A 12,405-nucleotide genomic window follows, 5' to 3' on the forward strand; every position below is an offset into this window, starting at 1 on the left:
CACCACGATGCATGCAGTTATTACTACTATACAGTCGCTAGATGTAGCAGGTACCACCACAGTGGGTATGCACTGCTGTAATCATAGCAGGTACCACCACAGTCGGTATTCACTGCTGTAATCATAGCAGGTACCACCGCATGGGACTATGCCTCACCATGCCACGCAATCAGGTGAGTGCTTTGTGCTATACAGTCGATAAATACTGCTATAGAGTCAGCATGTACTACTGTAGGGGTGTTACGGAGGGGGTGTTATACAGTTGTGTCGGACGGTAAACAAACACACTGGGCGTGGCTATGTCTGTGCGCGGGGAGGTGCTCACAGCGACGTCCGCACCGTTCAGCCTGGGGGGCTGACACGGAGCTGGGATCCCCCGCGGCCCCACCCCTCAACGGGGGAGGGATATATAAAGGGGTGAGCCGGAGGGCTCGGGGCAGTATGTATTAAGCTTAAACCAGTGAAGAAGGAAGATCTACTAGATAGAGCCCTGGGACTCCCCTGGATCGCTGACCTTCTCAGGGCCGACCAGGACCGAGCCAGTGGCGTGGCCCCGAGAGCCAGAGCCGATGCTCTTGTCAGAGCCGGTCTGGGGACTCCGGGCGCCGTAATCCCAGCGTAACCAGGGCTGGGTTAGCTAGCCTCCCCTAGCCCGATAGTAGAGGACCTAGAGGTAGGCTAGGTGTAGCCTAGAGCGTGACTTCCCAGTTAGACGGGTGAAGGGGCCGACACCCCTTCCAGTGCTGTACGTCCCGGTCTGTGTTGTACCTTGTACTGAATAAATAAGTGTGCCTCCAACCCCGGCGTCCAAGTCCTCCTGAACATTATTACACTACTGTAGTGATAGCAGGTACCACCACAGTCAGTATTCACTGCTGTAATCATAGCAGGTAGCACCACACGGGACTAAGCCTCACCACGCCACTCTGTCAGGTTTTTAATTTGTGCTATAGAGTCGATAAAATTGCTATAGAGTCAGCATGTACTACTGTAGTGATAGCAGGTACCACCACAGTCGCTATGCACTGCTGTAATCATAGCAGGTACCACCACAATCAGTATGCACTGCTGTAATCATAGCAGGCACCACCACAGTCGGTATGCATTGCTGTAATCATAGCAGGTACCACCACAGTCAGTACGCACTGCTGTAAAACATTTTTAAGACCCGGGCAACGCCGGGTACTTCCCGCTAGTTATATATATTTTTCCTTCATCAGGCCCATGCAGTCTTATTTGTGAAATGTGTCGGCGCCCTTCACGACTCACTCCATAGTCGTTGCCTCCACCTGTGTAGGAAGCAGTGAACGGCGAAGGCGAGAAGGAGTGCGCCGGTCACGGCCGCCGTGCACAAGAAGTGGATGGCGTAGCTTTGCCCGGCGATCCGGCGGCTCTCGACGACCGTAGCGTTCGTCTCTGCTGTGGAGTTTCGCCACTCGCTCCGCACGTCCTCGCTCTCCATGAGCGCCGCCAGATCTGGAAACGGAACGAAACAAAGTGGCGGTACAAACTAATACACAATTCTATTGTAGTGGCATTATTATTATTTCTTATAATGATAGTTATTATCCACTTTTCCTTAATCGTTGCTGCACTTTAAGTAAGATGCCTAGTAAGATGTCTAGTACGCATTTTAAATCTTCGCCTACACTCTACGTAGGTGTACAATGCATACTTTTTATAGCCTAATTCACATGTTTTGCATAATCTGTAAAATATTTTATTTATTCCGGGCCACCCTCACTTTGCCCCCCACCCCCACGAGTCCCAGTCATGCCGTGAACTCAGATGAGTGAGAGTTGACCTCGCATCATCACGAGCAGCACTCGGCTACTGAGCACCTCCTGCACGAGTGGAGCCAACGTGAAGGGTAAGTTGGTGGATGCGAGTCAACTGCCGCTGGTTTTCCGCCACACCTTCGTAAACCCTGATGATGTAGTCCTTGCTGTGCTCCGTGTTCGAGGTGTTCAGCGACAGGGTGCAGAAGAACGTCCCGGAATCCTCCACGGTCAGCCGCGTTATCAGCAGAGAGAAGGTTTTGGGCCGTGCGGACGTTACACAATTGCCACATCATCGTTTCATTTCGCCCAAATTTGACACCGTCCCGCATTCGCGAACCAAATTGTCACCCCCCCTCCTTCCCTCCCTTCTTTTTCCCCACGTCGCACAGTGCGTCTCAATTTGGGGGGTAAGTCACTGCCCGCCGGGGTGTCCCATCGGTGGGTTTGGTGTGGGAGGGCCCCCGTTGAGCTGCCGCGCCGCCTGTCAATGGTGGAGCCACAGGGCATCATGACGGAGGAGCCCACAGTGGTGGCGATGATTTCCGACTCGATGCTTTTCCCTGGAACGGGGGGTGGGTGGGGGGAGAGAAGGTGAGGGTTGTGGTTGCACATGTGTTGTGGTGGCGGGGTGCAGTGCCGGATTAAGCTAGTGCGGGGCCTATAGGATGTTATAAAGGGGCCCTAAATAAAAAACACACATAAATATTAAAACACATACATCTTTCACTTGCATAGTAAATTGTATTTTTTCATTTGCTATACAGCTGGGTGGGTGGATGATTACGTGGGGGTGGATAGTGAATGGGTGGTTGGATAGTTTGGTAGCTGGGTGGGTGGTTAGGTGGGGGGTGGATGGTCAATGGGTGGGTGGAAAAAGGGGAGGGTGGGTGGGACCAGGTTCACTTCTGCGGTCACATCGTGGTGCCCGAAAGGGTGAGGCGTGGTCTCGCCCCAGTGGTTACACTCGAGCAGCGCGATACGTGTTTATAGCACACGATTTACATGCATTACCTTTGTCTGCTATTTAACATGATGCATATATGCAGTACGTGTGTGTTTTTGAATCATGCTTACAAATATTCGATCGACGTGTGTTGTTGTTATTATTACGTGCACATACACGTATCTATAATGTGACGACATTTTTTAAGATATGTCAAAATACAACATTAGCGTGAAAGAGTAGGCCGAATACCCTCAAGAGGGACTCTCTAGAGCTCCCTCTCGTGGAGGCCCTTCCGCCAGCAGTGGAGCGAGCCAGAAGTTCTTTCAGCTGTTTTAGCTTTACACTTTGTTGACATGTTGTGTCTATATATGCGTACTTGATAATAATAATCTCTTAAATATACAAAATTGGTAGTACATACTTTCGGAAAATTATTTTTACGAATTAGTCAGTTTTAGTTGGTCTGTGTATAATATAGGCGAAATCGTACTCTTCGAATTGGCTGCATCATTGTTCAAAATGTTTAGCGTACTTCCCGACAGTGGCGGCTCCTGCAAAATCTCTCAGGGGGGGCAAATGTCTGGATGATTGATAAGGATAAGGTCCACCCATGCAATGGATAAATTAACAGCTTAAGCATGTAAAGGCAACTTCACTTCTTTAATAATAATGAAAAATAAAGTGACTCTTACAATACATCTTGTTTGTTTCTATACTCACTATTAATACAATCCACTCAAGTTTTATTCTTTGGTTCTTTCGGTTAAGTCACGTCTAAAGATAAAGAACCAAAGAATAATTCCTGCAGTCACGAAAGCTCCAAAATTAAGATTCCACTCAAGTTTATTTTATTAAAGATTCCACTAGGTGGCGACAAATTATATTGTTGGATGAAACGTGCTTACGTATGATGACGTAAGCACGTTAGGGCGAGCCCTCCCGGAAGCCATAGAGAATGCATTGCAGCGCCCCCCGGTCGAAAAAAAACATCTTTGAATGTAAGTCTATGGGGCCACTCGGGGCAATTCTCAGCCGGAGTGAAATCGCCCAAAAAGAGGCGGTACTCCACAGAACGTGACATGACGCTGATTGGACTATATCCAGAGGCACAGTGACGGCTAGCGTGACTCTGTGGTTGAATGACATTGGTGGTGCGTCGCCCAATCGCCCTAATGAAGAAACCACCCCTGCTTCCCGACATGCAACAAACTTGAAATTTGCCATGTGGGTACTTTCCAGACTGGACACCATGCAACAATTATAAAAATAGACTTTGATTTTTTTTGGGGGGGGGGGGGGGGGGAGCTCAATAATGCATACGTATATTTTTTGCACGGCAAATGAGCTGTGACGTCACATCTGTCATGTCACCCGCGCGTGTGGAAGCATTGTAGTGTAGTGGTTAACGCGCTGCGCTACGAACCCGGCAACCCGAGTTCGATTCCCGCTCACGACCACCACCGGTGACGATTATTTCAACCGGTCCTGGGCCTCCCCTAGGTCGATTCAGTCTCAAACGAGTAACTGGTGTCGTGTGTGAACATCACCACTGGGGAGACAAAGGCGGCCGGGCGTGGTAAATCCAAGTCCCGGGCGAAGCCGGGTAGTACAGCTAGTTAAATAATATAATTAAAAAAATTACACTGAAGAGTTTACTGGGTGGTATCCGGGAATATACGTCTGTGGGCGTGTGGGTGCGTGTTTGATATTTAAAATCAAAACATAGAGCAGAGAGCGTAATTTCCACGGTTATGTCTAGCAAATCGTTTCGTTTAACAATATTTACATTTTACTGACAGTGTAGTATTTCATATGCCCTGTTTCTCTGCGTTTACTGCATTCGTGGGCACATCCGCGATAGTAGCGACATGTCTGTGCCTGGCCATGAAAGTGTGAGCTGCAGCCAACATGTTTTGGCTTGTGACTTATAGACTAGGCAAGAAAATTTGAGCCATCGTCAGTCTAACAAACACTTTGGTATTCTTGACTTAAACATATAAAATACGCCTCAAATATATTTAATTTACAATCAAGCAGTATTGCACGTTATTTACACAAAACACAACTCAGCAATGATGCAAATTATACGATCAGTGTTAATGTTGGGGGTTTAATGATTTTTTTTACACTAGTGTGTTATTAAAGGTGGGCATGCATCGATGTAATTAAGCCGTTACAAAACACAAACTCGTTACAGGTGCTGCATGTGAGACGGTGTGCGGGGAGTGAGATGGAATTTGCGGCATCGCAGGTCTGAGGGATGGCAACGCCACTGGGCCTTCATCCAGCAATGTATAGACCACAGCTCGTGATGATGCATATGTGGGGTATGACCATTGTGTACGTGTGTACACTGTCTACAGTGCGTGTGCACCTATTCTTATACCATCGTTGTGGTTTACTGACAGAAAATCCCATATTCACACCCAAAATAATATAGCCAGGGAGTAGCTTACGATAAAAACACATTTTATTTGTAATAATTATGATATAAATGTCCAACCTTTTCTGAATTTACTGGTGGATGAAGGCCTTCCCCACACTATCAGTCACAGGGGTTGTTTGACCATACTTCACTACGCTGGTCAGTGCAGGTTGAGGAAGGTGCCCAGAACAGGTTCAGAAATCACTCGCCACTGATGTTAGCCTTGGCCGGGAATCGAACTTGGGTTACTGGTTTTATAGTTCACTTTCCTTTGCTCCAACGCTGATATGCGTCATAAATGTGCATGCAAATGCATCAACATACTGATTAAAAACTCTCCACATTGTGATAATAGACGCTACAGTATACACTACAGTATAATGAGTCATAGTGCACGACTTAATTTCATTACTGCGAGGTCCACATTAGCCCTACCACTTCAAAATAACCCACAGACAAAATTAACCCATCACTGTAAGCATCATAGGCGCTCTAAACTTGTACTCCAGGGGACGATCTTTAACACGGCAACGATACTGTTTTTCAAATTTTATCGCGATCAGTCAATTGTATCACTGCAGTGACACGAGTGGCTGAGGTGTGTGTCAATGCGTGGCCTGCTCAAAAGGTATTTGAAAATCCCATTTGGTATTTCGTATGGAAAGGGTCCAATGGTGTCAACGCCTCAAAAGCGGGCCCTCTCCAAATCAACCGCAGAAAGCCATCGCATTCGTTACGAGTTGCTTATGACAATATTTTGTTGGTCGTGAAATTCAGAAAAGTCCTGTGCCAAAAAACTCACTAAGCTTGCAACACTTGGAAAACGTTTCCCTTCCCCTGTTATACAGGGTTAAGTGTGAGGGCAAAGAGCCTTTGTTTAGCCCCCAAGGTGAGCTGGATTAGTACCTTTCCGCTGGATTGGAATTGGAACTCAACTTTACAGTTGTACCAAAAGGCAAAAGGAAAACGTCACCCACTTAATGTGAACATGCAAATTTCCTCTTACCTGTGGACAGGGCACCAAGAAGCACTACAACGAAGGCCAGGGTCCCCATTCTTCCAGAGTCTGTGGAGCCAATTGGTGTGACCCTGTCATGCAATGAAACAAATTATCCAATGACATTGCATTGGCAGTGGTGCACAAACACAAACAAACAACACAACTCAACACATTCCACAAATACAACTGCGTGGATTGATAAAGAAAAATATATAATAGGCAACGTTTTGGGCAATGGCCCTTCTTCATAGCACATAGAGAGGCCAGAGAGACAAAGTGCAGAAGAAGAGTTGCAGAACACACCTTACAGCATGCGGCCTGGTGAGAATTACATTCTTGATTTGAAGCTTTCATGACTGCAGGAATCCATACTCGTTGGGTCTTTCGGTAAAGTCAGGTAGATAGAAAATTAATAGATCACGACGTTTCGATCGCAACACAAGCGATCGTCTTCAGGTGAGAGAGAGAAAGCTACTGAAACAAGGCCTTATGTAGGCCTGAGATGTGTGCAGCCTCAGGGTAAGAGGGCGGGGCTAGAGATGGTCTCCCTGAGGCTGTGGAAGTGGCTATTGTATTGTGAGAGATACTAAGCTCGTGCATTGACATGCTAATCTCTCACAATACAATAGCCACTTCCACAGCCTCAGGGAGACCATCTCTAGCCCCGCCCTCTTTCCCTTAGGCTGCAGCCATCTCAGGCCTATATAAGACCTTGTTTCAGTAGCTTTCTCTCTTTCACCTGAAGACGGTCGCTTGTGTTGCGATCGAAAAGTCGTAATCTATTAATTTTCTATCTACGTGACTTTACCGAAAGAACCAAAGAGTATGAGAATTACATTGACACAATGTTTTCTGATGATCAGTTATTAAATCTGCATACGAATAGTTATCTATCAGTCGCTATTGAGTAACAAACCCTTCAATAATCAAACAGTATTTCAAAAATTAACTATTGTACATAATTAATATGGGATGGGTCGGATCACACGTTTGTTCACGTGACAACTTTATTTGGCTGTGCCACGTGGAGGAGGGGTGTACGACACACATTGAAAAAAAAACCTACAACTATTGTTTACTCTTTGTTTTTTTCGGTAAAGTCACGTAGAAAGGAAATAAATTAAATAATACAATACGACGTTTCGATTGCAACACAAGCAATCGTCATCAGGTAGAACTAAATTTGAGAGAGACAAAACACACACACGGTGTGTCTATGTTGTGCGTCTCTCTCTGTATCTCTGTGTTGTCTCTCTATGCTTGTGTGTCTGTCTGTGTGTCTCCGTGTCTGTGTTTTGTCACTCTCTCAAATTTAGTTCTACCTGATGACGATTGCTTGTGTTGCAATGGAAATGTCGTATTCTATTATTTAATTTATTTTCTTTCTACGTGACTTTACCGAAAGAACCAAAGAGTAATTCCTGCAGTCACGAAAGCTTAAAATCACGTTTTAACTATTTTTTATTTTACCAGGTAAGGCACACTGAGCGATATAACTCTTTTTTAGAAGCGACCTGGCCACAAATGATAGTTCAACGAAGTTGCTTATCACGTGGAAATGTATAGCAGCCAAATAATCTAAACGCATGGTTCTAAATGTGGGAGGAAAAATCGGAGACCCGCAAAAAAATCCTCGTGACCATGGGGAGAGAGACATGCAAACTCCAATATACAGCAGGCATCAGGGTCGAGATCAAACCCACGACCTCCTGCATACCAGGCAAGGTAGTTAACATCTCACCACCGTGAACCCCACATTGGCATTGTACTCGTGCGACGTAACCCAAAACGTAATTATTTCAATTACTGGAGTCTTATTGATCTGTTGAAATTGTGTACGTCGTGTGAACGTGAGGCACGATCAAACTCGAGGTCTTTGAGAAAAGTACTTGTTCGAATACTTTAAAAAAGCGATCTATTTAAACCGCCCACCGAAAGCCCAGAGAGAGTTACCAGCGTGTTCATATTATCTCAGTCATGGCATGTTCTTCCAGACCAGGGGTCGGCAACCTGCAGTTTTGGAGTCGCATGTGGCTCTTTAAGGACTGCTTCGTGACATTACTTATCGAGGACACACCGTCTCGTATTCACCACATTGCATTGCGGCTCTTGAACCATTGAGTTTTTTAAAACCGAATTTGAAAGAAAAAAAGTCTCTTCTTGTTTATTATTTGGTTGCCAACCCCTGTTATAGACGTAAGGTTTAAGCTCCACGTAAAACTTTACCCTCGCTGTCTCAGATGGCGCAGGTCGCTAACTGGCCGCACTCAGTGTTTTTGCCACCGGGGTCCCGGGTTACTCCGGGGCGGGGGGGGGGCTCAGCAGGGCGAGCAAAGACGTCAGATGCTCTCCTGGTGCTTCCTGCCGATGGGGCCGGTGTACCGTTGAATCCATGAGCGGGGAAAATTGGGCATAATTTTCCACGCGGGAGTATAATGGGCGGCGGTCCCCGGCCGCAACAGATGGCATCCGAGGGAAAGCGCAGTGGTATGAAACTTGACAAAAACAACTCCCTTTTATTTGCGCTCTTTTATTTGCGCTCTTTCGTCGTTCCTTCAGATGTGGTGCAAATCCAAATTGTGTAGTACGCCTTTGTCCGCAACATTCACAATGTCTTGCGTACGATTACAGGAGCGCAATTTATTTTAAACCTGCCAAATGTGTTTTTCGTGCCTTTTGCTCTAATTTCACGAAAGTCTATCCATTAAAAAATGTAACTGTCGCAGTGCGCTCTCTAGGTCTGATCGTCCGCTTTTAACGACTGACTGCTTTTAGAAATAATGAAGATAGGATTTACTCGAATTATCCAAGCCTCCTCTTGTTCACACTATGAATTTCACGAGTAAAATGCACCTTCCCATGTAAGTAATTCCATCGTTGCTCTCGGCCTCATAAGCAGAAAACAAAAACATTGGGATTAATAGAGCATTGAGATGTAACCGCATCTCAAGATACTGTTTGTCATGTTTTGCAAGGTCAAATATTAACTGCTTTTAACTTCCGTCTTTAGTCACTGCCCCACCACTGCCATCCATCTGAATGCAGTCAACCTACCAAGCACTGTCAAAGATTTCACACCTGAACCAGGTGATAATTAAGAGACATGCAACGGAAGTACTGCAATTACAACTTCTAATCTGTGATATGCAATTCACGGAGACGTCTCTCTTGGCGTAAATTATTCACATTTTGACAAGTGGATGAATTATACAATTGTAACGTAATTGGCTTCATTGGTGTCGACATATACTAATTTCAACCCACAAACGCAGCAGTCAATTATATGCTGCTTCACTGCAATAGAAAACGTTGTTTATTGAAAAATCTCGTAATAAAGTTAATAGGGAAAATGTTCCCCATACAGCACTCGCGAAGCCATCGTTAAGAAAGACTTCATCTTACGTCAAGACTTTCTTTGGTAAAGGAGCATTGTGTAATCTCGTTAATATTATTATTCTTACACATTGTATCGCATTCCAGGCCAGCCGGATTCTGGATATTCATTGCCAATTATTGAACACCCCTGACTTTCTAGCTATTGACATTTACAGACCAATACCACATTACTCTTTCTGAACAGATATGATTTTCATTCACCGAGCGCACATTTAATCAAACGTTCAATCAGCGATTATGACAACATACGTGTAAAGGCTTAAACATCGGTTTAAAAATGCACCTACCAAATCACTTAAGTTTTATTTTCCCAAAATAGTCAAAATATGGCATCGCTCATTGCAACGTTTTCGAAAAACATCATCACAAACGCGAGCACGATTGTCAGCCAAAGAGGTTGGCGACGAAGCGTTTAAAAACAACAGTGGCTTTACCTGCACGGCGTGGCTTCACCTAAGATGAGCACCGCGCTATGACGACAACGACGACGAGGGACTGTTTAACACAGCGTGGGTGGATTTTTACGGGAACTGAACCGAGTGAAAACACCAGCGGTGAAAACTTGGACTGAGGCGTGGGCAGGGCGGCTTTCACCGCAAGTCGTGCGCGGTGGAAGGGTGGCGGCACGCTTGAGGGGGAGGAACGGGAGAGCGGCACCAGGGGTGAGCAAGCGGGGGACCTCGTGATTGGGATGTGGCTGAAGGGAAGGCGAGTCAAGGAGAGAGAGACTTTTCCATTGCTGGCGAATCACATTTCACGAAGCCAACGAGAAGTTATGCTCAAAATGGTTATCGTCAGATGGAAGCCATTACTCACAGCACCGAACTTCAAAATGGTAGGTAAAAAAGTTTACTTAGGTAAAAATTTAACTTGAGACAAGTTGTACAATTACAAGGTGGCTCAAACAAGCAAAGCAAATTTTGATTGTCGCAACATAAGCGATCGACGTTTCGATCGCTTGTGTTGCGACGAACGCTTGTGTTGCGATTGAAACGTAGTTTTTGGTTATTTTCTTTGAACCAATCTACGTGACTTTACCGAAAGCCCCAAAGAATATTAACTCCTGGAGTCACGACAGCTTTAAGTCAAGATTTTCCCTAATAGTTTTTTCCTTTGCATATTTATTTCCGTTTGAAAGAAAGTTGACTTTATTTTTTTTTATTGAATTAAATGGGGATCACAAGACATCTGGACCACCCTGCACAGTGAACTTATTTTGCACCGTACGTAGCCAACCGTGGTAATCGGAGGCGCAAGGCGCTCGTGGCCAGAAACAACGGCCACGCGTGTTGCAAGGCACCGCACGCTCCCCACTGCCCCCGGTTTGCCGACTCTTCATTCCCACGAGCCGCCGCTGCTGCCTTGTGCCCCCTCCACGATGCCGCTGATCCAGTGCTGGTACCGCAGGACGTCGGTGTACACGCCAGGACGGTTGGGCAGGCCACACTGGTAGTCGCCGAACGAGCTGATGCCGACGAGGTGCCAGTGGCCCTGCTCCTCGCACATGAGCGGGCCGCCTGAGTCTCCCTGGTAGACGAGATGACCCGGAAGGGAAAAAAAAGCACACACACGAGGGTATGTATGTATATTGAACTTCTTTCACACCGTGCAAAGCCAACCGTGCCAATCGGAGGTTGTGATCATTGTTGACCTTTCGAAGTAGTAATCGACCCCGGTGTGATGATGATCACTATAATGTCTCGTGATTACTAAAACGTCACCTAATTACTATAATGTCACGTGATTACTATAACGTCACCTGATTACTATGACGTCCCGTGATTACTATAACGTCACGTGATTACTATAACGTCACCTGATTACTATAATGTCACCTCATTACTATAACGTCACCTGATTACTATGACGTCTCGTGATTACTAAAACGTCACGTGATTACTATAACGTCACGTGATTACTATGACGTCTCGTGATTACTAAAACGTCACGTGATTACTTTAACGCTGCGTGATTACTATAATATCATGAGATTACTATAACAACATTGTGAGATTGCGACGTGCCAGGGAAAGACGCGCATGCGAGGGGGTCAGGAGTGCGACGTACCCCACACGTGTCGGAGCCGCCCTCGGCAAAGCCGGCGCACACCATGTTGTCCGAGATGTCGAAGCGGTTGCGCCAGTCATCCTGGCACTTGGTGTGGGACACGAGCGGCACTCCTGCCTCCTGCAGCACATCCGCTAGCTCTCCTGCCATCATGAGACACACGTCAATCACGTGACGCACGTCATCGCGTGACACACGTCATCGCGATACACATGTCATCGCGAGACACACGTCATCGCGTGACACACGTCATCGCGTGACACACGTCATCGCCATACACACGTCATCACGAGACACACGTCATCACGAGACACATGCCACCAATCTAAGGTTGCCACCTCCCGAGGTGAAAAATGATCCTGGACAGATCTTTCCTCTCTCGTCTCCTTCCATGTCCCCTCCTCTTGTCCTCTTCATTCTCTGTCTCTCTCTGTCCGTTCTCCCCCCTGTGCACAATCCCATGTTCAGTCCTTCTACCCTCCTTGGACCCTTCCACTGGAAACACGTTCCTTCGGAGTGGGCAGGTAGGAACTTGGTTGGACAGCACATTCGTGCGATCCGTGTTGGATACCGTAGTCGTGTTGGAAGTTGTAGCTGTTACTATTGCATCAGATGATGATTGTTGATTTATTGGTGTAGGTCTTTAAGTTAATGTAGCTGTTGCAGCAGGTCACGCCTGTGCTGTGACGCCGCCTCCTGCGTGTACCACGCGCGCCAATCCACCTGACCTGGTCCTTGAACGGCCACGATGTTGTCGTAATGGCGCACCAAGTGCATGATGTTGAGCAGG

The 12,405-nt window shown here is 46.4% G+C and overlaps 1 long non-coding RNA gene across 1 annotated transcript; it reads right to left on the reverse strand.

The window, feature by feature from the left end:
• Positions 1-2,089: 2,089 nt before the first annotated feature.
• On the reverse strand, positions 2,090-10,349 carry LOC144936649 (uncharacterized). Its single transcript, XR_013637447.1, has 3 exons — positions 9,983-10,349; positions 6,159-6,241; positions 2,090-2,341 (listed from the first exon to the last, which is right to left on the reverse strand). It is a non-coding gene; the product is annotated as an uncharacterized LOC144936649 (long non-coding RNA).
• Between the last annotated feature and the right edge of the window lie 2,056 nt (positions 10,350-12,405).

Source organism: Lampetra fluviatilis, chromosome 1 (genome assembly GCF_964198595.1).
Source record: "Lampetra fluviatilis chromosome 1, kcLamFluv1.1, whole genome shotgun sequence".
NCBI classification, from domain to species: domain Eukaryota; kingdom Metazoa; phylum Chordata; class Hyperoartia; order Petromyzontiformes; family Petromyzontidae; genus Lampetra; species Lampetra fluviatilis.